The sequence below is a fragment of the Puma concolor genome, chromosome D1 (assembly GCF_028749965.1).
Source record: "Puma concolor isolate L17-30 chromosome D1, mPumCon1.1.hap2, whole genome shotgun sequence".
Taxonomy (NCBI): Eukaryota; Metazoa; Chordata; class Mammalia; order Carnivora; family Felidae; genus Puma; species Puma concolor.
Window position 1 is genome coordinate 107045067 of NC_141676.1, and position 25483 is coordinate 107070549.

General features: G+C 36.9%; 1 protein-coding gene across 4 annotated transcripts in view; it reads right to left on the reverse strand.

Moving 5' to 3' along the window:
- SIK2 (salt inducible kinase 2) overlaps positions 1-25483 on the reverse strand; it is a 118072-nt gene that overhangs the window by 51695 nt on the left and 40894 nt on the right. Inside the window, exon 1 of one of the 4 annotated variants that reach the window (XM_086679144.1) lies at positions 15171-15304. The exons of the other annotated variants lie outside the window; for them this stretch is intronic. The gene's annotated coding sequence lies outside the window, so the exon portion shown is untranslated. Of the gene's footprint in view, positions 1-15170; positions 15305-25483 lie in introns of those variants that run through there. 4 annotated transcript variants of the gene reach the window in all.

A 25483-nucleotide genomic window follows, 5' to 3' on the forward strand; every position in this document is an offset into this window, starting at 1 on the left:
ACTGGAAAGATCAAAGGTAAATGGTTCTATTTGGGCAGTATTCAAGGACCGGCAGAGGCAGGGGAGCCTGAATCTCTACCTCTGATAGTTTTAGAAAACAGTATCTGACATTTCATAAAGCTAGTCGTATTGGGCCAAAATAAGAGTACTTGGAATGACAGAATTGTAATTAAGTGAAAGAATGGATGATAAGGACTCTAAGCATGTAGGCAATTAATAAATTAACATCTTTTAACAACACACAAACACCTGTAAATACTCGTGAAATGTGCTGGGGCTAAGAACATAGTGGTGATAAACGTGAATATCAGAACAGGTATAGTCTTGAGCAAAGTTTTCTTCTTGTGGCCTTTCAAAGACTGATATTCAACAAAGGACACGACTTCATAGAGCTAGGTTTGCAGATTCAACTCCTACATTCAATGATGTCTCCAGGTGGTTTAAGTGGCTACAGTCTTGCATCACAGGTGTGGTTAATGAGGTAAAAGATTACAAAGGGTTTTTCAATCATTACTCTTAGGAACACCAAATAGGTTATTATCACGTACTGCTGACACACACGTGTTTAAAACAAGACCTCTAGGGGCATCCAGGTGGCTCAGTCAGTTAAGTGTCCGACTCCTAATTTTGGCTCACAACACAAAGCCTGCTTGAGATTCTTTCTCCTGCTTTCTCTCTCTCTCTCTCAAAATAATTTTTTTAAAAAGTAAAAATAAAAAAATAAAACACTCTAAGAAACAGTTTGGTACACTTCTCACTCATCTCTAAATTTCGTTAAAGCCAGTGTTTGAACTCCTAGTGGTCTCATCTACAGTGTTAAGAAAATATCTGCGTCCTGATCTCAAATCTCCATATCCACCAAAGGCAGAACACGGCTCTAGGACTTGAAAGATATTAAAAGTCCTTGCATCCCTCATAGGTGTTGTTTGTTGTCCAAAGGTGTCCTTCCTCCTTGAGCAGAAGGAAAAAAAAACTTACCGGTAAATTTTTTTTTCTAGGCATTTGTTAAGAAATGCTAAATCTGACCACTATTTAGCCAATTATTACAAGAATGCTAACAAGAAAATAGATTCCCTTATAAATTTGTGCAGTTAAAAAACGGCTACTCTAAGGTTTACTAAACATCCTAGGCACAAAGAATATTCTATTGGAGTTTAACATATCTCATAATACAAGGGCCTTTTCGAATGGTGGAGCTCCAAGAGGAGCTAAAGTTAAAGTCCTGGGGAAATTCTGAGGTGGCCCTATTTTTAATTTAAAGTCCATCATGCTCTAGTATTACCAACAGTTCAAACAAAATCCCTTATGTACTACTCAAATATTTGTGGACTACTAAGCTTCTTTATAAATAAGGATGTCTGTTAACCAAACAAATTGGAAAGAGCCAGTGAGATCTGTCAATGCCTTTGGATTTGATTCTTATGAAATCAACAGGATTAAGCAATAAGTGCCAGCATGAATTTATCACTCACATGCAGGGAGTTTCTGGCTTTATGTTTCCTAAAGAAAATTTCATCATGTGGATAAATGACAGGCTTAATTCACAGCAATTTAAACTACTATAATCAGGCTGCAGTTTGTGCCATGAATGGAATGAGGCTCTATCAAATATGGGCATCCCCATAACACACAGATAAAAAGGTAGAAAAGCCACTCTGGGAACTGACAGTACGGAGAAGGATTTGGAAATGTAGTCTGTGGTCTATGAAATTTTGGTGTGTGGGAAAACATTTCTAATTTTATATGGAAGTCACAATGAAAAGGTTTTCTTTATAATCATTTTGATGAAACACAGCAATTCCACAAAGCTAGAACATCTCGATGCAGAAGTTTTAAGATCAACCACTTTCTGAGGAGTGTCATGTCTTAGAAAGAGTCAGGCTCTGAGCGAAACAGATATACATATACAAATGTACTTCCCCCTCATCTTTCCAAACTCTTACCAGTTTAGTTCTACTCCAGTTAACATCAGACCTACCTGGAAGCAGAGGGAAAAGGACCATGTATGTGAGTCATAATAAAGGAGTTAACTCTAATTCTTGTTCTCTTTCAAACTTCTGGTTTTCTGAAGTTCCTTCCTGATTTGCCTTTCAACCAATCATTCATTCATTCATAAAATATTAGACACCCTGATCTCTAGCCTCATCTGCATACTCACCACCTCCACATGGACATCTAATAAGCATTTCAAACTTAACATGCCCTGAACAGAACTCTGAGAATCTCTCCTGAGCCTGCACCGTCCCCAATCTTCTCAACTCAGGAAAAGGCCACTCTGATCTTAGTTAATCCTAAGACTCTTCACTTCGAACCTATCAGCGAATCCTGTCGACTGGAACTTCACTGAATATCTAGGATCCCTCCATCATTCCCCATCTAGTCCAAGCCATTGCTATCCACTGCCTGAACTATACAGTACCTTTAGACCTGGTTTCCCTATTTCTATCCTTGCCTCCTTAACGTCTGTTCTTAACATGGCAGCCAGAATGATACTTAGAAACGTTTTTATATATCCCGTCAGTCCTCTGCCCAGAATCCACCAATGGCTTCCCTTATCATTCAGACTCCTTCCCATAGCCGAATAAGGGCCCACAAGAACTGAAACTGAAGGTGTCTTTGATGTAATCAAAATAGTGGACTCAAACACTATCCAATATGATGAAATGTGACTAGTCATAGCTCACACCGAAGTTACTTAAATTTGTCAATCTCAACTATTAAAATCAGGGCCTAGCCTTTGACACAGAATTACATTCACAGTTTGCAAGGACACAGGTACAAGTATGTTCAATGCAACATTATTTGGAATAGACTAAACCAATAGTCAAAACATCTGTTAATAGAGGAATGGTTAAATAATTTATGGCACAAAATCATACTATTGAATATGATAAAGCTGTTAAACAATATGATGAATCTTCATGTATTTACATGGAGGAATCTTTCTCTTAAACTGCATGCAACCTGTGTCTCACTTTAGTTAATTCCAAACTGAGGGTCATTCTCCACACAGGCCATGCAGGCCATTCCCTCTGGGTATCTCCACTCTCCTCACAGTACGAAGTCCTACATACCCCTCACGACTCAGCTCAGAGTACTGTCTCCTTAAAGAACCATTTCCTGACTCTTCTGAGTGGCTCAATGTTTGTTGACTGGATTAAAGAAAAAAATACCTGATTTTCTATATTCTAAAAACTAGGCTGAAACTTCTTTCTAAAAATTAAGTGGTATCTGTTCTCTCCTTTCCTTAGATCCAATGTAATTTATTTGTAGGTCATAAGGACTACCAGTGATACAGAACTATATGGTCTTTCCCTAGTAATCTTAACATCTACCTGGAAAGGTGTGAAGAGTAATTTTTCAATAGCTTTATTGAGATATAATTAGCACAAGATACAATTTACCCACTGAAATCACACAGTTCAATGTTTTCTAGTACATTCACAGGGAGAATTATTATTTTTAACAATGCTAAAAACTCTCTGGGCTTGGAAACCATCAATTTGTGATTACTAGAAGATGTAACACAGAGGTGGTTTAAAAAAAACAACACCAAAAAATGAAAAAAAAACCAAAACAATTACTACATCTTATGTGATTGGCTTAATATATTTCATTAAGAAAATCCATCTGTGGCTATAAGCACGTTATTGGGTTTAGGGGAGCAGGAAAGAAACCTGTACAACTCTCAATCTCATCAAATGTTTAAAAAGACACATTTAGGGTTTGATAAAATATGGCGAATGTGTAAGATTTCCAACCAGCTAGTATTTCCAACTGGACATCACCCCAATCCTCCATGTTCGACATGATCCAAATGGAACCCATTACTTACTGGTTTCCTACATAATTTCCTCAGTCCTATTAATGGCACCAGTATTTCCCTCATAGTCATCTTTGCCATCTGGCTCTCCTCTATTCTGACATAGTCTCTAGTTTTTACTTGTAACTTCATGTCTGCAAATTCATACCATGGATACACTTCCTCTCCTCTCTTCAGCCCACCTGAAAACCTTCTTTAAATCAGTGTTTTAATTCATGTGGTGTGAGCCAGTAGTTTAAGTCAGTCCACTCTGTTCACAAACACAAAGTGGGTGTACCTCATTATTTAAAAATATGACATTCTTTTACTAAGATAACCAATTATTAATAAACTAAAAGTATTTTAAGGGATGCCTCCTGAAAGAGGCACAAACCTTTGGTACAACCCTGTATCTTTCTCACCAATACTTATTTTTGTTATTCATGCTACAACTAAATCTTCTTACCTCCAAAATCTGGTTAGAATCTAATTCCATCCTGGACACTGCTTTGGCATCACGTACTTGTAGAGACTATGTTCATCTTTGGCACTGCAAATCAGTTCCCTATTCAGGGACTTTGCTCGAACTCTCCTATTCTCAGGTAGTAGAAAAGGGTAATGAATACATCTTGGAATTCTAATAGGACATAAATATGTCATGACTATTCTCTGCAAATAGTTCTATTTTCATATCACTTTCTGCCCTTTGCTGTTATTACCCCAGGATTTACTAGTTTGGTGTTTCCTGAGATTCACATTCAAGTTCCTATTTTTAGCCTAATATGGTATCATAAATGTGGACTGGTTAAAACAAAAAAGATTTTTAAACAGGTGCCTCAGTTGATAGAGCATTTAACTCTTGATCTCAGGGTTTTGAGTTCAAGCCCCCGTGTTTGGTGTGGAGCCTACTTTAAAAAAAAAAAAAAGTATTAATCTGATGCAAAAGCCATGAACATGCCCTAAAACTGAAGAGAAAGAGAATAACCACGGAAATAAAAGTGTTTGGATTTTTTTAGAGCCCTGAAAACAAACAATAAACAAAACCAAACCAGATTACTGAAATTAAAGGAGGCTAATCAGACTGAATTTGTATTAAAAAATGTGGTGTAGCTGGCACAGCCTGAACCTACTTCAGCTTTTATAAACCATCTCTAGCATACAGTGTATCTGGTTTACCTCTCAATTACAAACCTTAAGTGCCTACCAGAAAACAACTTTTAGGCAAATCCACCTTCCAAACCCTGCCAAAGAGTTCAGTTAATTTTATGTTAGGTCAGGAAATAACACAGAGAAGCAATGCTATATCCTTAGGAGAAGGCACAAGTGTCTGAAAGGAACCTGTATGTCACCCTAACATCAGAATTTAACAAAAATCCCATTGCAACTATGATGGCTCTGTGCTAGTTCCAAAAGGTCGACTGGAATCCCTAGCCCCACCAAGACTCCATGAGGTTGTAGGCAGGCAGAGGCCAGCCTTTTAAATCTTGGAGATTTTAACAGAAAGCAAGTAAGAAGTTTGCTTCATCAGTTGTAAGAGCCTTCATCCTGCCTACTTCATGCCAGTGCAGTAGTTACATGGATATTTTAAAGTGTCTCCTACTCTGTATGGAACTCTCCAAGGTTCTGACCCTTCATGGTGGTCTAATAAGAGAGCAGCACTTGGAAAACCAAAGTTCAGGAAAAAACAGAACCATAGGTGTATTGGTCCTGTGCCATTTCTAAATATTGATTCGAAGTCTCACATTCATTTTGGACTTACTCTAACCATAAGCCTATCCCTGAGGTACACCGCCTTAGAACATCACTGGTACATCATTAAATCCTATCACATTCTTAGAGTAGCTGGATCTATTCCTTTCTTCCTGTTCCAACCATTCTCCCAAGTCTGCTATTTTAGAATCAGGGTTCGATGGATTGTGGGTGAAGGGTCAGATTTAATTTAACCTTGATCTGTTTGGCTAGATTAGAGCTGATGTAACTGAAGAAATAAATTTCTCTCAGCACTTTAAATATTTCAATTTGCTCCCTTCTTGCTTGCTTGGTTTCTGAAGAGAAGCTGGATATAATTCTTATCTTTGCTCCTTTATAGGTAAAGATTTTTTTTTTTTTTTTTTGTCCTGGCTTCTTTCAAGATTTCTTCTTTATCTTTGATTTTCTGCTGTTTGAATACGATATACCCAGGTACAGGTTTTTTGGTATTTATCCGGCTTGGTGTTCTTTGAGTTTCCTGGGTCTGTGATTTGGTGTCTGAAATTAACATGGGCAAAATTCTGAGTTACTACTTTAAATATTGCTTCTGTTCCTTTCTCTCTTTCTTCTCTCTTCCCCCACTACACGTATTTTGTAGTTGTCACAGTTTTCACATATTTGCTTCCATTTTTTTTTCACTCTTTTTTTCTGTTTGCTTTTCAATTTTCAAAGTTTCTATTAATATATCTTCAAGCTCGGACAGTCTTTCCTTAGCCATATGTAGTCTAATGAGTTCAAAGACATTCTTGATTTTTGTTACAATGTTTTTGATCTCTAGCATTTCTTTTTTCTCCCCCTAACATTTTTTATTCTTTCTCAGAATTTCCATCTTTCTGCTTATATTACTCATCTCTTATTACGTGTTGCTTACTTTTTTATTACAATCCTTAGTATAGCATAGTAGTTTTAAATTCCCAGTTTGATAATCCCAACATCTCCGCATACTTGAGTCTCGTTCTGATACTTGCTATGTCTCTTCAAATTATGATTTTTGCCTTTCAGTATGCCTTGTAATTTTTTGTTGAAAGCTGGACTTGACATACTGGGTAAAAGGAACTCTGGTAAATAGTGGTGAACTCCATTTACTCAGTAAAGCAACTGGGGTAACTAGCCTTTAGTAGCGTGGTAGTGAGGTATGGGGGACAGAGAAGCATTCTATAGTTGTATGATTAAGTCTCAGTCTTTTCCTATGTGCTTCTTGGTCCTCCCCCAACCCCCACTCAGGTGGGACAGCATGGCTAGAGTGGGCTAGAGTTGGGTGTTTCTCTTCTCCCAGGTTGGTTAGGTTCCATAAAATCCCAATAGGTTAGGCTCTGTAAAATAGTTTTTCTCTTGAGGGCAGGCCTTGTGAAGAAGAACAGAATATGCTGACACATTACAAAACGGTTACTTTTTCCCTCTCCCACCAGGAGCAGGAGACTTTTTTTTCTGATCCTCATTATGAGAACCCGACAGATCTCCTGAAGCTAAGACTCTCAGAAATGTACTCCTCCATCCCCCCTGCCCCATCAAGTTTTTTTTTAACTCTCAGACTTGTCCACACTGAGGTTCTAGCAATTCAGCATTCAGTTTTTCCCATCCTGAACTGGTTCCTGCAGAGCTTTCTGCTTGTGGGCTTCTGCTCTGGTAAGACAGGATTCTCTCCATTTGCCTGTCTGTCTAATTTTGAGGGCAGCAGTCTGCCCTGTGACTTTACTTCTTTGATGAATCAAAGAAGCACTGTTGAATTTTTAGTTTGTTCAGCTTTTTACTTGCTAGGATGGAGTGATGACTTCCAAGCCTCTTACATGCCAGACCAGAATCTGGAAAAATATTTCAAATGTGTAAATTCCTAAGAGCTTTTTCCGCTCCTAGAAAGCACTCTGAAGCCCCAGGCCAAGGAGGAAAAAGGAAAAGATAAGGACAAGATAATGAATAAGAAACAAGAGTTCTCCTGTTCCAATTGTGCCCCTCAGAATCACTCAAAGCAGTTAGGCCATCGTGAGCAGGGAAACAAAAGGCAGTTTACGATTTCCTGAGTGCTATCTCATTTCTCTACTGTCAGAAGTAACCCCAAAAGAACACGTGGAATCTTACCTCCTGTCTCCCACACTGCAGTCTGCCCAGCACCAGTTCATGCTGCCTAATCTTTCCCCCGTGGTGAAAAACAGTAAAAAGACCTGATTTCCCTGAGAAACTGAAAGTCTTTCAAAAACAGTTTTCATAGAAAAATAATGAAAAGGACACAGTTATGCAGAACTAGCTCAAACACTTTATAAGCAGATTAAAGAAGAAAAACTCTGATTTTTATTTCTCATGCATTTTGCACATACTGGATGGGTAGTGGAAGGCAGAATAACCACAAGACACAGCGGTCTGCCTTTAGCCACTGCCCAGCGACTCTACCTGTATGCTCTGCTTTAGTTTTCTTTTTAGTGCTCTTCACCATTTCCCATTTTGTGTATCTGTTTACTGTATTTCTCTTGCAATGTAAATAAACTCCATGAGGCCAACGATTTTGAACTTTCTCCCCCCGCATATCCTCTAGATCTAAAACAATGCTTAGTATATAATTATGGCTCAATAAGTACTTGTTGAATTAATCCATGAATAAACATTCATTATTATCCCATCTGTATCATCTTCTTTGTACCAAATTACTCCGGCAGCTTCCAAGCAGGACTTTATGCTTCCGGTCTGTCCCGTCTCCAAGTTATCTTATATACAACTCCATTATTTCTACAAAAACACTGCTTTCATAAGGTTATTCCTCTGCTTATGAACACTTCTCTCTGACCTCAGCAGCTCCTCAGTATGATCCATAAAGTGTTAATAGATATTATATGAAAAGAAAGACTTGGTGAGTAGGAAAGTTTGGAAAATACATGATTAGAGATGTTTGCATACAACAGAACTTCTAAGAACCTTTAATGTACTAATGTGTAACGTAAATCTTCTGGAGAAAGATTTAATATTTCCTACCTTGTGACTACAGAATGAATCCTTCTTTCAAGAAGCAGGTCAAGAAAGCACACTTTTGTGAACCACACTGTAGGAAACAGTGGCATATAGAATTATCCAATACCATGTTCAAATGTGGCCCTAAGGGATGTAGGTAAAAACAACAAGAATACAGTTGTCTTTGTGACCATTCCTGTGTTGTATCTCAACCCTCTCCCATATTCTGTGGGTTCTCTTTCTTACCAACAGAGCTCACTAAGCGGGGGAAAGAAAACCCACTTCACACTGCAGATATATGTAATGACATATTATCTTTGAAAAGAAGGGCCTTTCTGGATTTTAACCTACTTTAGTTTTCCTTTTGATCCATAAATAATTTTGTTCTTCAATGAACATATGTTATAGTTTGAATCTTTTGCTTGCATACTCTATCAAAGAGTGTATCATAGGAGATACTTTATTTTTAGATTCATTTTAATAATCAGTATGCATAAATTCAGCAAGATACAGGCCATGGGATATGTGATATTCCTACTAAAAATTAATCTTAAAAATCATATTAAATAACACAGCTTGCATATTAAGTCTTTCAGGTTCAGGTTTTGGAAAAATGTCTTTATTGGTACTATAATCTTACATGGCATCCGCACTGTGAACAAGGGACTTTCTCCAAATTATATTCCAAACTTTGCAAAAATTTTCCATGACTCAGTATTTTTTCTTACAGTAGTAAGAAGCATTGTTTCACTGCAATCAATGTATTACTTATTGAAAAGCTCTGAGGAAGGACTGTGTCTACAAGAATTCAGAAAATGTATCCAAAAGAGATATACACCAGATATATTTCAGGATATCTGCCTACCATGCCCTTTTGGCAGATAACAGTAATAAACTTTCATCCTGACACAACTTTAATTTTCTTTAGGTAAAATTCCCACAGTAATTTGCATTTTAAAGGAAGAGGTTATGTACCAATGTTTATACCTTTGAACCAAAGGATTTTCTTGCCTTCATCAAAAGACTGACATTCCTTTCTACCTTCCTGATATAAGGCTTCCGTCCCAACTCCAGAGATGGGCCTCATTAGTCTCTGGATAATCCCATTCCCCCTTGCCTGTGATGGGTTTAGGGATGATATATTCTGATGGCTTCTCTTTCTTACCAACAGAGATTATTAACACAAACAAATCTTTAATTGCAAATGTGGCCAATGAAACATGAGGGGACATCTGCTCATTCCCAGAGCAGATTTTAGGAAAACTTTTCTCAGTTTCTCCTAAGAAAAAGCCACAGGAAGAAATGCCCACTTTCCTTTCTGGGCATAATTATATCTGGATGTGGGGCCTGGAATGGCTGTAGCCATGTCACCGTCAATCCTGACGGTGGTCACGTGAAAGGATGCAGAGAACACAGGGTTCTTTATGACACTGCAGAGTCTCCAACCTACCATCTCTTCAACCTGCCCTTCCTCTAGATTTCCTACTGGAGGAGATAATACATTTCCTCCTTTCTTAGCCAATTTGATTCAGGTTCTTACTATTTGTAGCTGAAAGATTGCTGGATCAGGAAGGGCACTGTGGCTTGGACAGAGTGAGTTGAATGAATTAGACTCCCTCTCTTGGGAAATACAAGGCCTGAGAAACAAAGAGAGAAGCTGCCACTTAGTTGTGAGGAACTGAACTGAGAGAGTCTATAAAAACAGGCAACTTGTAGGAGCATTATAAAAGGAACAAAACCGAGGAAGCCAGCTAGGCTAGAGAGAAGAGGGATACAGACATGTATAGCAAGAAGCAGAGAAGCCATTAGAAAGAACAGCACAGCTCCTTGAAGAAAAAGATACTCTTTTAGATTTCTAGTTCCCACGCTGCTTAGTTAAGCTTTTCTTAACCATGAACTACCAGGAGATATCTCTGTAACCTTATACTGTACTTCCTTTCACCAGAGTTAGATGGAGTATGTTCTCTGTTGCTTAACGAGTCCTGTCTTAGGACTTATGAGCATATATGCAAAGGGGAAAGTCAAAATAGACGAAAACTGCAAAATCAAAGGGGCCGAAAATAACAGACGAAGGATGAAAGAATGGCTCCAACAACAGTAAAACTTAACAAGATTGTACAAGTAAATGACAAGTGCACAAAATGATCACATCCGCAGTATCAAACAACTTGGCCCCTGAGAGAGATTAAGCCATGCATCAAAGATGTTCTACACATGGCAAAAAGGTGTCCAGATCCAGCATTTGATTTTCAAATCCTTTCATGACACATTTTTCCCTTTTACTTATTTTTAAGCTTCTGGAAAAGGATACATGGGCCTGATGTTTTTGCTCTGGAACCTCTCTCATGTGGTGTCTCTTTCCTCCATTCCTTCCCCCACCCCCACCAATGAGTTTTGCTGCTATTACTCCATATTAGCCCTGACTACATTTCACTTGGGTTACTACAATACTTGTCAAGGTAATCCCCATGGTTGTGGGATCTCCCAATTCCAATACAAATGAATCTTTCTAAGCAGAACTCTATTTCATTCCTCTATTTAAAAATTCTCACGGGGTGCCTGGTGGCTCAGTCGGTTGAGCGTCCGACTTCGGCTCAGGTCATGATCTCACGGCTCGCAGGTTCAAGCCCCACACCGGCTCTGTGCTGACAGCTCAGAGCCTGAAGCTTGCTTTGAATTGTTTCTCCCTCTCTGCCCCTCCCCTGCTCACACTGTGTGTGTGTGTGTGTCTCTCTCTCAAAAATAAACATACATTAAAAAAAAATAAAAAAAAACATTCTCAGTGCCTCTTCCGTGTTTATGGCATGAATTTATCCCATATTACTCCTTAGCCTAGGTAGTATAATACAGAAATTCCATGATACATGGTTTTAACACTTCTTTTATGCCTTTCCTATCTCTTCATATTAACATCTCACTGTCCACCTTTCCTCCCCTGTGTGCTCCAGCCAACCTGAATGAACTGCTTTGCTCTCCATATAAACTTCATAATTTTTCTAATTCTGAACTTTAGCTCATGCTATTACTTTTACCTGAAGTTTAGCTCCTAAGCAAAATTCTCTTCTACCTCTAAATGTTCTTCCACCCTAGTAGGCAGCACAAAGAAGTAACAGATTTTTAGAAATAGCAGCATGTTCTAATTACTAAAATCAGCATATAAATGGATCAGAGCAGATACATGCAAAATCACTTTAAGGACTAACAAGTCAGCAATACTTTTCCAAAACAGAAAGATAGAATGCAGTCAGAATGAGAGTTTCCAAGGGCAGCAGCAGTCCAAATGCTATCCAAAGGTGTCAGATACACGCTCTTTTAAATGGTCCTTCAAGTTCCAACTCAAATGCCATCTCATTAAAAAATCCTGCCTTGTCCATTAAGGTCTGTCATTGTTACATGAATAGGTCTCATTTAGTCCAGCAGAACTGAAAGCAGAAAACCACATCTTATTCAATCTATAGTCCACAACACTAAGAACAGTGACTTATAAGTAACAGATGTTCAGTAAATGTCTGTATAAATTTTATTCTCAGAACATTAGAGAATAAAAGTGACACTGAGATCTCCTTTTCTATCTTCAGGTTAAAATAAAAGGAAAGGCCTTTTAAAGGGTTTCTATTCTCAAGGGGAATCTGAGTTAGCTAAACATCTAGTTTAGAGTGTAAAAACAATCAGTGTGTAGCAGTAGATTGAGGGAGGAATCGAAGTTTCTGAGAAAACTTAAGAAAATTGAATGGGAAATGAATTGGGTAACTAGCTTACTAGCAACTCAAGTCAGCGTTTCATAGCTTGATTAGTTTATTTTTTTTGGAATACCAAAATCACTAATAGAAAGGTCATGTACTATGTGCGAGGCATAATGCAAAACAAAATTTCAGATCAGGCATTTCAAAGCGGTAACAAACCAGAAACAAATCGAATAGGTTACTTTGCTTATGAATAACCTGTCTGTTTCTTTCCATGAATGAGTTTCTCTACAAAGAGATGGTAAGTCCTAACAACTGCTATGCCAGTTATCTTCATGAAGCGGTAAACTATCAACTGGTGAGTGGGGGCGACTGGGTGGCTCAGTCAGTTAAGTGTGTGACTTCAGTTCAGGTCATAGACTCGCGGTTTGTGAGTTCGAGTCCCACGTCCAGCTCTATGCTGACAGCTCAGAGCCTGGAGCCTGCTTCAGATTCTGTGTCTCCCTCTCTCTGCCCCTCTCCTGCTCATGCTCTGTCTCTCAAAAACTGAAGAAAGAAAGAAACAAACTGTTGAGTGGTACCTTTGGAGAAGGTGGGAATGTGCAACAAAGGACCTTCAAGTCCTCTAACAGCCACAACATGGTACCCTTGTGTTAGGCCTAAGAGCATTTGATATGCTGAACAAAATTATCTACATATGAATACATTCAGGTCGATAAACCTTCTGGGTAAACTGAAAAATAACACATTCTCTAATAAATGAATAACTAAAACTATTTATAGCAGAGAAATGGATAAAAGCAATATAAGTATGTTTTGGACTGACTGTCTTGGTCTATAAAAGCACAATTTTAGTTCAAAACAGTAATCATCAATGCTAGATAGTCAATTCTTTCAAATTCTTTAATGAACATTTACATAGTGTTTACAATATACTGTGGGCTAAAGACTGCCACGAGCTAGAAATACAAGCATAAATAAGAAACATTTATTGCCCTCCAAAACTTTAATCTAGTAGGACAGACAGACCTAGAAGCATACAATTATTAAAAGGCAAGTACAGCATTGAGAGATACACAGAGGCTGTTACGATACCACAGAGAAGTGACCTCTTCCTAGCCTACCGAGCACAAGGGAGTCCAGAGAGGATTTTCAGGCCATTGTTCTGTCAGTAACCCCTATCACCACTACCATTATCATCTTCAAAAGCCCCAGTATATACAGCCAAATAGTAAGCAAGAGACTACCCACACAGATTTTAAGCAAAACTTAATATAAAAAATGGAAATGAAGATATTACTAATATGCCCTGAGCTATATAAAGAAGATGTCAGATTTTACTGGAAGATGAGGTGACCAAAGCAAGAAAAACATTTTTTTTAAATTTAAATATTTAAGTTAAAAAAATCTTTAAAAGTCCTGTCCCTCATGTATGTATCATTTGTCTGTGTGTGTATATATATGTATGTATGTATGTACGTGTGTGTGTGAATATGTATATACACGCACACATATACGAATGAAAGATTTACTGATTAACAAAGAGTTTGCTGTGTTGCAGAATAACGTTTTAAATGTTTTTAAAAATTTTTTAAAAATGTTTATTTAGTTTTGAGACAGAGAGAAACAGCACGAGTGGGGGAGGGGCAGAGAAAGAGGGAGACACAGAATCTGAAACAGGCTCCAGGCTCTGAGCTGTTAGCACAGAACCCTATGCGGGGCCTGAACCCACGAACTGCGAGATCATGACCTGAGTTGAAGTCGGATGCTCAACCGACTGAGCCACCCAGGTGCCCCAATGTTATAAATGTTTTGATTAAATTTTCTCTCAAAGGAATTTGTATCCTGAAATCAGATTTCATACTCATAGTTATTTTCTACAGGGTATCGATGGTGAAAAATAAAAACAGTCCTTACCTGGGGAGGCAAATTTCACCTCACATTAAACATAAAGTCAGATCCTCCATGAAGTTTTTCTACTCTAAAAATGTGAAGCTGATGGGTGTACAGATTCTTAATAAGACGCCACAGATGGACATGGTTAGTGAAACATGGTTTAAGACTGAGGAGAAGAGGCAGTTGATGACAAGCAGAAAAATGTACAGTTCTCACTTACATTTAGGTGTGGGGAACTAATTTAAAAGCTACTGGAGACGCCTGTCTTAGAATTCTAAAACAATGTGTAAAGAAGTTCCTTTATACCGATTACACTAGCATAATATGAAAGAGTTTACCTTTTATTTGAAATAACTTGTAACTGGGTTTTTACATAGATAGAACTATAAACAGGGTACTAAACGACAAAATCAAACAACGAAGTCAAGAAATATGTAAGGAAAAAGAGGCACGTGGTTAGTACCTATTTTGGCTAAACAAGCTGACACAGGCCAAATACTGTTTGAATAATAATGACTGAAATCTTGGAACAGTATCTACCGCAGACAGTAAAAACCTGCAGCGTAGGAGATCAGACATCAGATATTTCAACAAGCAAATGTATATCACAATAAACGAAATCAGCTACTCCAAACCAGACATCTAAGTTTCTTTTTTTCCTTTTTTTTCCATAAAAATTCATCCTATCAGTAGAGATTCTAAAAGCTTTTTTTCGCCCCTTTAAAAATGTTTATTTTGTACTGAAAAGCACTGAAATAACAAAGCAGAAATTCCTCTAAGAGGAAATAATAAGATCATTTTATGGAGCAGATATTTAGTAACACAAACTTTACCATAATCATGTTTTACCGAAACAATTTCTATATTTGCTTTCCCCACAGTTATTTTTGTTCCAAATTTTTAACCATGGATCCCAACTTATAATTAACTTTAGAATGCTAAAACACACATGCAGGTGACATAGAATGGCTAACCAAAAAAAAAAAAAAAATGGAATAAAGCAAAGTGAAATCAGAAAGGTGTTTATACAGATGACTTAAAAAATTGCAAGTAACTTAGAAGGAGAGGAAAGACAGATCTGAGAAGGAAAAAAGACAACTCACATCAAAGAAACCTCCCAGCTTGTTCCACAGTGGTCCTAAAATTACTGGTGGAACGTTCTGGTACCAGCGTTGAAATTGGATCAAATCTATTTTCTTTGGCATAAGTTGTTGCTACAAGTGACCATTTCTCACTGCTTTAAGTTCTTGAAAGTTTCTGTGCAAGGCAAAATACACAATCACGTCTGTGTTCAATCTGATCTCCATCCTGTGAGGACAACAAGCCTCCATTAAACCGATGTTAGGAGCCTCTTCTCTGAAAATGCCAATTATCTTTCCCAATACCCTTGTTGTTGGATTTTCTTTTTTCTCCTGCTATTGGAACAATTCTTCTGGGGCAGAGGAAGGATGGTACCAGGGTGGAGGATCAAGTTACTCAGCATTTCTGAGCTAAGGAGGAAAAATGACAGGCTGCTTTTCTCACTCTATGGTTTCCAGAATGATTCCAAAAATGACAACATTCAAATGTAAGTATGAAGTTATTTTTACGATGTACAGTATGATTGAAGGATCTCCAACTAAACTGTCTTTTCAGAAAAGAAATAACAATGTCCTTTCCTATTACTTCTATAGTTGGCTGATGGTCTCCTGTCTGTTCTGCTCTTGGAAGGGCCCATCTTTCTGGTGGAGGGAAAGGGTAGTCGGTCCCAGGGTTGAGGTTTAAGTTACTGAGCCCTCTACCAGTATTGCTGAGCAGAAGGAAAGAGAGACTGCTGTGTCTTCCTGGAAATTTTCTTCTTGGGGCATCTGGAAAGACTCAGGATTCAGCTGGGTTAAAATAAACTTCGTGATTGGTTCATGGAAGCCAAGTCACAGCTTGAAGCTCCTCCTTGGATCTGTGGGTCTAGACAGGAAGGTGATGCTCAAGACTCTCAAATTGCTGAAAGTTGGCCCAGAAAGGACCCCCACCAAGTTTCAGCTTTCTAAGAGTTTTAAAAGAAAAAAGTGAGGTAATCTGACATTAAGGATCTCTATGTACTAGAGACTGGGCTAAGAAATGAGGACACAACAATGAATAAAAATCTAGAGTATCTAATTTCAAAAACACAGTGTAATGAAGGAAAGAGACAGGTGAAATATGTTTCAACACTGTGATACAGATGTTAGCATAGTTTTAATGGAGCAGGAAAAGGTAGCACCCAAGTCTTTAATCTACTAGGAGCTTCCTTCTTTTCTAAAACACTGTCCTAATTCTTAATGTAGACTTCAAAGTCCTCCAGGTACTCTATATTACAACCTATGTTTTCCAGTATTACAAATATTGCCAGTCCACAGGGAACTTGTTCACACTTCCATGATTTCATATGTATCATTCCTATTGTCAAGAATATTCTTCCACCTCCTATCCATTAGTCCTTACTATTTGTCTTTACATACTCAAACTATGTAGCAACATAGTATGTACAGTGGTTCTCATGTGTTAGTTAGTGGTTCATAAGAATCACATTGGGAAGCTTGGTAGAAAGGCCAAGTCTTGGATCCTATACCCAAGAAATACAATTCAGCAACGTCTGATATGGGACCTAGAAATCTTTTTACACAGTTACCAATATAATTTTGATGTCTGGTCTACGAAACGTGACTCTGAGAAACACTATTGTAATGGTTAAGGGCATGGGTTTTTTAGTCAAGCCTCATTTGAGTTTGAATCCTATCTTTTCCATTTATTAACTATGTTATCACGGGCAAATTTATTTTCCCACTAAGTCTCCCTTTCCTCCTCTATATGAGGATGATGGTAACATATCCAACTACGTATGTCTTAAATGGGACAAGAAATACCAACAGGTAGCAGAGGGCCTGGGACAAGGTAATTATTCAATAAATATTACTGTTATTAGCATTATTAACAGCAATTTAGAAGTCAGCTTTCTAATCAAGGCCATCTGAATCTGGCTGGTTCTGTCTCTCCAAACACTTATATTAGATGCTCTGTTACAGAAATCCAAATTGCTCTCATTCACATCTACGTAGTTCATGTTTTTCACGATAACTTGTGTAAAAGTAGAGCAGTGAGCCAAAGGCAGCACAAAGTCCCAAGATCATATTCATGACATACTGTCTATCACCAGGATTCTTGGCAAAATTGCAAACTAGGAGATTTGATTTTGGTGCTCTACCAATTTCTTTCATTTGTCCTCTCCTGCATCTCCCTCACATAAAAGTGACCCACTGCCTGTAAAGATGTTAAAAAGTCAGAAGTGATTAATTTTGGCCATAGCTCCCTAGCCACCAATTTCCCATAGATTTAGTGTATCCAATGATAAGATTTAAAGTTATATGTGTCTTCTGTGTTAACTCAAGATTTGATTACAGTGCTTTATATATGTGTAAACACACACATTGTTTTATATATAGAAAAACAATGTATGTATATACACACATATATAAATGTTGTCTTTTATTACTGTATGTTTTTCAGTATATACTCAATACATGTGACACGTTTTTAAAGCAAGTGCTTAGATGAGATCTTAGAAGTACCTGTATCATCTTCAATCATGAAGTTATATGGGATACATAAATGTATGAAAAGCTGATACTGGCTCCTTGGTACAGCTAGTAATTACTTTTTTTTTTTTTTTTTTTTAGCTAATAATTACTCTTATGTAGCATTTACACAATGATTTTGGAGTAACAAATTATTTCCATTAAAATTATCAGTCCAGTCCATATACCTCAACGTAATAAAGGCCAAATACGAAAAACTCAGAGCTAACATATTCAATGGTGAAAAAGAGCAATTCCTCTAAAATCACAAAAAGGACAAAGATGTCCATTCTCACCATTTTTATTCAACATAGTACTAGAAGTCCTAGCTACAGCAATCAAATGAAAAAAAAAAATTAGAGATACCTATATTGGCAATGAAAACTGTCACTACATACAGATAACATGATACTACAGACAGAAAATCCTAAAGCTCCACCAAAAAACTATTAGAATAAATCAAGTCAATAAAGTTAAAAGATATAAAACTAATATCCAGAAATTGGTAGTGTTTTACTAACAATAAAGTAGCACAGAGAGAAATTAAGAAAACAACACCGTTTACAATTGCACCAAAAAGAAAAAATACCTAGGAATAAACCTAACCGAAGAAATGAAAGATCTGTTCTCTGAAAACTATAAAGAGGTGATGATAGAAATTGAAGATAACATAAACAAATGGAAAGATATTCCACATTAACGTATTGCAAGAATATTGTTAAAATGTCCACATTACCCAAAGCAATCTACAGATTCAACACAACCCCTATCAAAACAACAACAGCATTTTTCACATAACCAGAATAAATAATCCTAAAATTTGTATGGAACTATAAAAGACCCGGAATAGTCAGAGCAAACCTGAGAAAGAAGAACATAGCTTCAGGTATCACAATTCCAGATTTCAAGATACACTACAAAGCTGTAATACTCAAAACAGTTTGGTATTGGCACAAAAATAGACACAAAGATCAATGAAATAGAACAGAGGGCCCAGAAATAAACCCACGCTTAATTGGTCAACTAATCTACAACAAAGCAGTAATGAATATACAATGCAGGAAAAGACAGTCTCTTCAACAAAATGGTGCTGGGACAACAGGGCAGGGCAGCTACAGACCCTGCGAAGTCATCCTGGCCAGAGTAACATACTTGCCACGGACAGAGCCAAAATCACAACTTACTATACTGAATCAAATTAATCAAACTAAAGTGTCTGCCATATTACAGGTGTTCAGTGCCTATCTGCTGAATGACTGAATCAATATACGGTGAGTGGTTACCTTTATATACATCAACCAGACTAAAAAGAAATAAGAGCATTATTTTTTTTATTTTTATTATTTTTAAATGCATTTTTAAAACCTGAAACTAAAAACAAGTGAGTTTCCCATTAGAACTCAGTTAAAGCCTATCTAATTCCTACAGATCTCTACATGAATAACTCAAATTTCAATTACTTTAATTTTACTTCAGTGAATTAAAGACCAATCTTCCTTGCATGTGGTAGGTGAAATACTAAGTGTTTTAGTGAGGAATATGTAGCTTTAGGCAACTTAACAATATAATAAATCTAGCTCTGAACTCAGAAGTGCTGTTAACAAAAGAGGTGCACTAAAAGCAATAAAAATCAATTTTTATATATACAATCAAAGACAGAAAACACAACTTTTCCTCTATGCCAAACTCATAATGAAACACTACTATTTCCAGAAGATTCACACCTACGAAAACCACTTGTATTGTACGGTATATATATTATACATATTTGTATTAGGTAAACATAAAAGTAGAGCTCACTTTGGTTTTAGCTATATTGAATACAATCTTTCTTGCAGTGTATTTTTTTTTACTCTCATTTACCTTATATAATTTTATGGTAAGCAGTTTTCCTATTTTAAACATAATAACCTAGGGAAAAACAAGCAACACGGTCAATGAAAATAACTGTAATAATAATTTGTGTTTTGATGTTTGAATCACTGGAGGTCTGAACAGAAAAAAATGGAAGAGGTTGAAAATGCTTATTGAAGAAGATCAATGAAATGGGGTGCCTGGGTGGCTCAGTCAGTTAAGTGCCTGACTTTGGCTCCAGTCATGATCTCACAGTTCGTGGGTTCGTGCCCTGCGTTGGGCTCTGTGCTGACAGCTCGGAGCCTGAAGCCTGCTTTGGATCCTCTGACTCCCTCTCTCTGTGCCCCTCCCCTGCTCGCATGTGCTCTTTCTCTTTCTCTCGCTCAAAAATAAACATTAAAAAACTTTTTTAAAGATCTTAAATAACAGCAAGTAGAATATATAACTACTGATAGTCATGTGTTTCTATAAAGAGCAGAGATTTTCTTCTACTTGTTCAGGAAGTTCATAATAGAGATAGTTTAACCAAATCAAGAGTTGAAATCTGGTTGCCCAGAAAAGCCAGAGAAAAAGATAACTCATTTGCTGAAACTAAGATTTAAAATATATCGAAATAAACGATATTAAGCGATAGCTGATCAGCATACTGACATAAGGTATGTACATCTACTAATCCAATGTTTTATGGGGAAAGGATCTACAGTCAAGCAATAAAGCTTTCAAGACAAATCAACTGTTTGTAGTTAATGTTGAGAAGATACTAAGTGCCTTGAATTAGTGTTTTTAGTAAATCAGTAAATTATATTTTTCGCCTGTCTTCATTCCCTAGATCAACTTCTGGATGTACAAAGATTTCTAAGTGTTCCTAGAATAGTTAAAAAAAATTTTTTTAATGAAAGAACTATTCCGGAGAAAAGATCTTCTTAGCTATGAAAAAGTGATGTTAAAAAAGTACTAGCAGGGGGCGCTTGGGTGGCTCAGTTGGTTAAGCATCCAACTCTTGGTCTCTGCTCTGGTCATGATCTCACAGTTCATGAGACCAAGCCCTACATTGTGCTCTGCACTCACATCAAGAAGCCTGCTTGGGATTCTCTCCTCTCTCTCTGCGTATGCATGTGTGCTCTCTTTCTCTCAAAATAAATACATATTTAAAAAATAAATAAATAAATCATAAAAAGCCTTCTCTGCTCCCACCATCACCATGACACCACTATCACCACTTGCACCATCACAAGGACTCCCAATTGGCACAACACAAGTAGACGTAGATGTTGGAACTGCATCTCTATTGTCCTCTGTCATTTATAAAATACTCTCACATACACTGTATCGCTTAGGCCTCATGAATGAATGTGTATGTTAATTTCCTATTAGGTTACTTCAGTAAGCAAGTATTATTAGATGATACAGCAGATGACAGAACTTAAGTACATAATGGAGCTAGGATAATTACATGGCTCTCCTGGTATCTAGTTAAGGGACTTTCCCCCTAGAGTATTATAAACTTCAAGAATTCAAATACATTCACTTGGTTACCTGTGGTTATCTTGGTAGATGTTACCTGACCTGGGAAAAAATAATTTGCTACATACTTATAATAACAATGTATGTCATTTTAGAACACAGTGGTCACCAGCTCAAGTGTATAGTACATGATTAGCAGATTCAAAGTCAGTATAGACAGATACAAGGAGTACGTGCAAGGATCAACAAAATGCTGCACTCACAGATGGAGAGACAAATGCGCAGAAAAAAGAACGGAACTACGTGACACTACCCTAACCAGTTGCAGTATGCTAAAATATAATAGGCGCTAGAACACTGGAACTGACAAGCTACATAACATATCAATTATACAATATGTGTAGCCTGACAGAACTTAGAGAAGAGTAAAAAGTATTCATTTTGCTGACTACCAATTCAAGAACACAAACACTGACAGGGAGATTATAATTGGTAAACAAGACATATATTCCAGCAATGGGATATACTTGTCACAGCCTCCCGTCTAGTTGGACTTTCTCCAAAAGATCTACACTCTAAACTGTCTTCTGAACTTAAACCGCAGAGCTATCTCATAATTTTCCCCACGAAAATATACTTATTTTCACCAACAGTAAAATCTTTGCCTACTCACTATGAAAAAATCTTCAAACCCAGAACAAACAAAGTACAAATGACAGCCCCCCTATAATCCCACTCCTCAGACGTACAACTGGACAGCTCAATTCATATTTTCCAAACTCTTCCCTGTCTATGAAAATATGCATTTATAATGAAATATAAACATTGTTTGTATATCTTTGTCATATAAATACGCCATTATCAGTATAAACCATGTATTATATAAATTGCTTCAAATAGTGAACAGTATTAAATAGTAATGATTTGAAAACCTAAATGCAATACCACACTATTTTTCAATTTATTTTTCTCATAACAATTTATCATTTAACTTTATTGATTCTCTAATTCCAAGGGCAATTCTTTCACAGCTGCATTTTATTCAGAAAAAGAAATTTCATTTACTACATGATACAAATAGAATAAACCATTTTTTTAAGACTCTAGACTTATTTTCACTTATAATCCGCCCCCAAGCTTCATTACACAAAAGGACTATTTTGACTATTTAACATATAGTTCTGACTAATTGTATCTGACATAAAATTAGTATTCAAGTGAAAAAATCGGACAAAGATTTAATCTGTCATATGTCTAGAAAGCAATCTGTAACAAAAGCTTGAATGTTTGGCCCAAAAATTTCATTTCTAGTCATTTATCTTCAAGAAATAATTAAAAACATGTTCAAAGACTTAGTTTCAAGGACATTCATGGTAATGTTGTCTATAATAGTGGAAAAGATCTAAATGCCCATTCGCAAATTGGTTAAATATTGGTTAAATACATTACGCTTGACGGATTACTATACAGTGACCGAAAATAATTTTATAGAAGTATATTTACTGACCTAAAAACATTTTCTTGAGATATGGGGGTGGGTGGGTGTGTGTGTGTACAAAAGTATACTTATATTTCTTAGGAAGTTAAATATACACCTATCATTTGATCCAACCACTTCATTCCCAAGTATTCAACCAAAAGAAAAGTATACATCTACACACAGATTTGTAGATTAATGATTAAAGCAATTTTATTTGTAATAGCCAGAAACTGGAAACAAACTAAATATCCATCAACAGGTGAATGGGTAAATATATTGTTATCCAAACAAGGGAATACAACTAAGCTTCAAAAGGAACTACTGATACATGCAACCCTACAGATCAATCTCAAAATTATACCGAGTAAAAGTAACCAGACAAAAATGAGAGTACATACTATATGTAGAATTCATTTATATACAATTCTAGAATTCTAGAAGCTAATCTACAGTGACAGACAGCAAGTCAGTGTTTGCCTGGGGTGAGGGGATGAAGAGGTACAGGTGAGAGGGAAGGACTACAAAGGGATATAAGGAAACTTACTGTATGTCAACTGTACCTCAATAAAGCTGTCAAGTAACACACACAAACTAAACTTATGCTATCATACCACTGCTTTGTTTGAAATATAAGACCAAATGCAGACGTCCCTACAACACAAACATGCAGTTTAATGAATTACTTTTATCACGCAGAGAACTACCACTAAGATCAAGAAATGCAAGTGTCACCGCCACTCTCCCCTTGCTCATCACGGCCCCCTCCCTCCTTTCAGAGGCAACCCTATCCTGACTTTTATGGTAATCACTTCTTCTTCTACTTTTTCTCCTTTTTAAAAAAGTTTTATTTATTTATTGTGAGAACATGCTTGTGAGCAGGGGAGGGGCAGAGACAGACAGGTAAGAGAGAGAATCCCAAGCAGCATTCACACTGTCAGTGCAGAGCCCAGCGTGGTGCATGATCCTATGAACTGGGAGATCATGACCTGAGCCCAAATGAAGAGTCAGATGCTTAACCAACTGAGCCATCCAGGTGCCCCTTCTTTTTCTTTTTTAAAAGAACAATTGTACTAAGTATGAATCCCCAAGCAATATAGCTTACTTTTTACATATTTGGGGGTTTTAAATGAACAGAATGTGTTCTTTTGTGTTTTCCTCAGCAACATGTTTTTAAGAGTCATTCATAAAGCGTAGTACATTAGTCTTTGCTGAAGAATATTCTATTGTACGAATATACCACCATGTATTTGTCCATTCTGCTGGTGGACATTTTGATATTTCTGCTTTAGGACTAATAACAACAATACTGCTGTGAATATTCTTTTAGGTGTGCCCTGGTATATGTACATGAAATATAGTGAAATTTTTAGGTCCAGGGTATATTTATTTTTGAATTTATTTATTAATTTACACACTACCAACAGTACATGAGAGGTCCTGTAGCTCCATATCCATGCATTCCCTTTACAGCCCTTATTGCTACCTGAGAATTTGTTACTTTTACTTGTTTACTATCCCTCTTCTCCCACCATAGACTGTAGCCTGCATCAGAGCAGGCACTTGGCCTGTCTTGTCCACTGCTCTCCTCCCAGCATATACAACAGTGACTGGAACAGTGCCTGACACAACAGCAGCTGAACAAGTATTTGCTGAACTACCAAACAAATAAATGAAAACTCCAGCCCATTAGTGTCTTTGGCCAGAGTGAAGCAGAAGGACGAATGGCTTCGCTCAGTGACTCCAAAAATGCTTAGATATTATGTAATAAAAAATGGACGTACAATTACTTAAAAATCATGAGTCAGCCACAGAAAACTATGTACATATAACAAAGAATAAAAGTGGAAAGAAACAAATTAAAACTTAGGAATATTTGTCTTGGGGCACTAAAAAGTCTTTTTCTCCCTTCTCCTCACCTTCACCCCTACCTTTTACAGATTTTCCAAAATTTCTTCAATCAATACTGTCGTAAAAAAAGGTAAACTTAAAAATACACAATACCAATGAAAAAGAAGGAACTACTGATGCATATGATAACGTCGAAGAATCTCCTAGACATAAGGCAGAGTAAAAAGAAGTGGACACAGAGCACTACTCTATGTGAAATTCAAAAACAGGCAAAGCTAACCTATGGTGACAGAAATAAGACTCACGGTTATTCTTGTGGGCATACTGACTGGGAGGAAATTCTAGAGTGATGGAAAGGTTTTTTATCTTATCTTAGGAGGGAGCTACCTTAGAGGATATATATGCAGAAAATGTATCAAGCTATAAACTTAAGATGTATGCACTTTTTGTACATAAATTACACTTTTAAAAAGAGGAAACCATGTAAGTGAAGAATGACTAGATAGGAACAAAAAAGGAAAACAGGTTTTGTGAATTTCTGATGTTTTGTAACCATGCTATTCGTATTCCAATTAAAATAAACAAGAGAGATTCAGAAAGCTTTTAAGTGTGCTAGTCACTAAAGCAGAGTTGGATTTGTAAGTCAAATTCCTCATACCACATAGAAAAGCAAACCCTCACTGATAGTTTCTGAGTCTTTTTGCTGTCCTCTTCAGATTCCTCCACATTCTTCAGCATGAGACATATTGTACACTTAGGATATAAGTTTGGAAATAAACTAAGAGGTGAACATGTAGCAGAGCTTTTCTCATTCCAAACAAATGTGAATTTTCTGAAATCAGTGATAATAATAACTGCTCTCAGCAAGGGAAATGCTGACAGCAGTCACTTAAAGTATGAGAAATATGCCATGTGGCCAATATGTTAGGAAAAATGTTTCCCTCTTCTTCAGTTCCTTTTGGGAAAATAGTATTTCCTATATCTGTTAGAAACCGCGGCAGACATAATATGTCTTAGATATATGCCTTACTATAATGCTGACAGGTTTTTTTTGGGGGGGTGGGGGTTTACAAAGTACTTGTCTACTTTTTGTCAATCAGTAAAATCAGTATTCAAAAATTACTAGTCCATTATCATAAAGTTGTTACTGAAAAATAAAATCTATTCACACATTGTAATG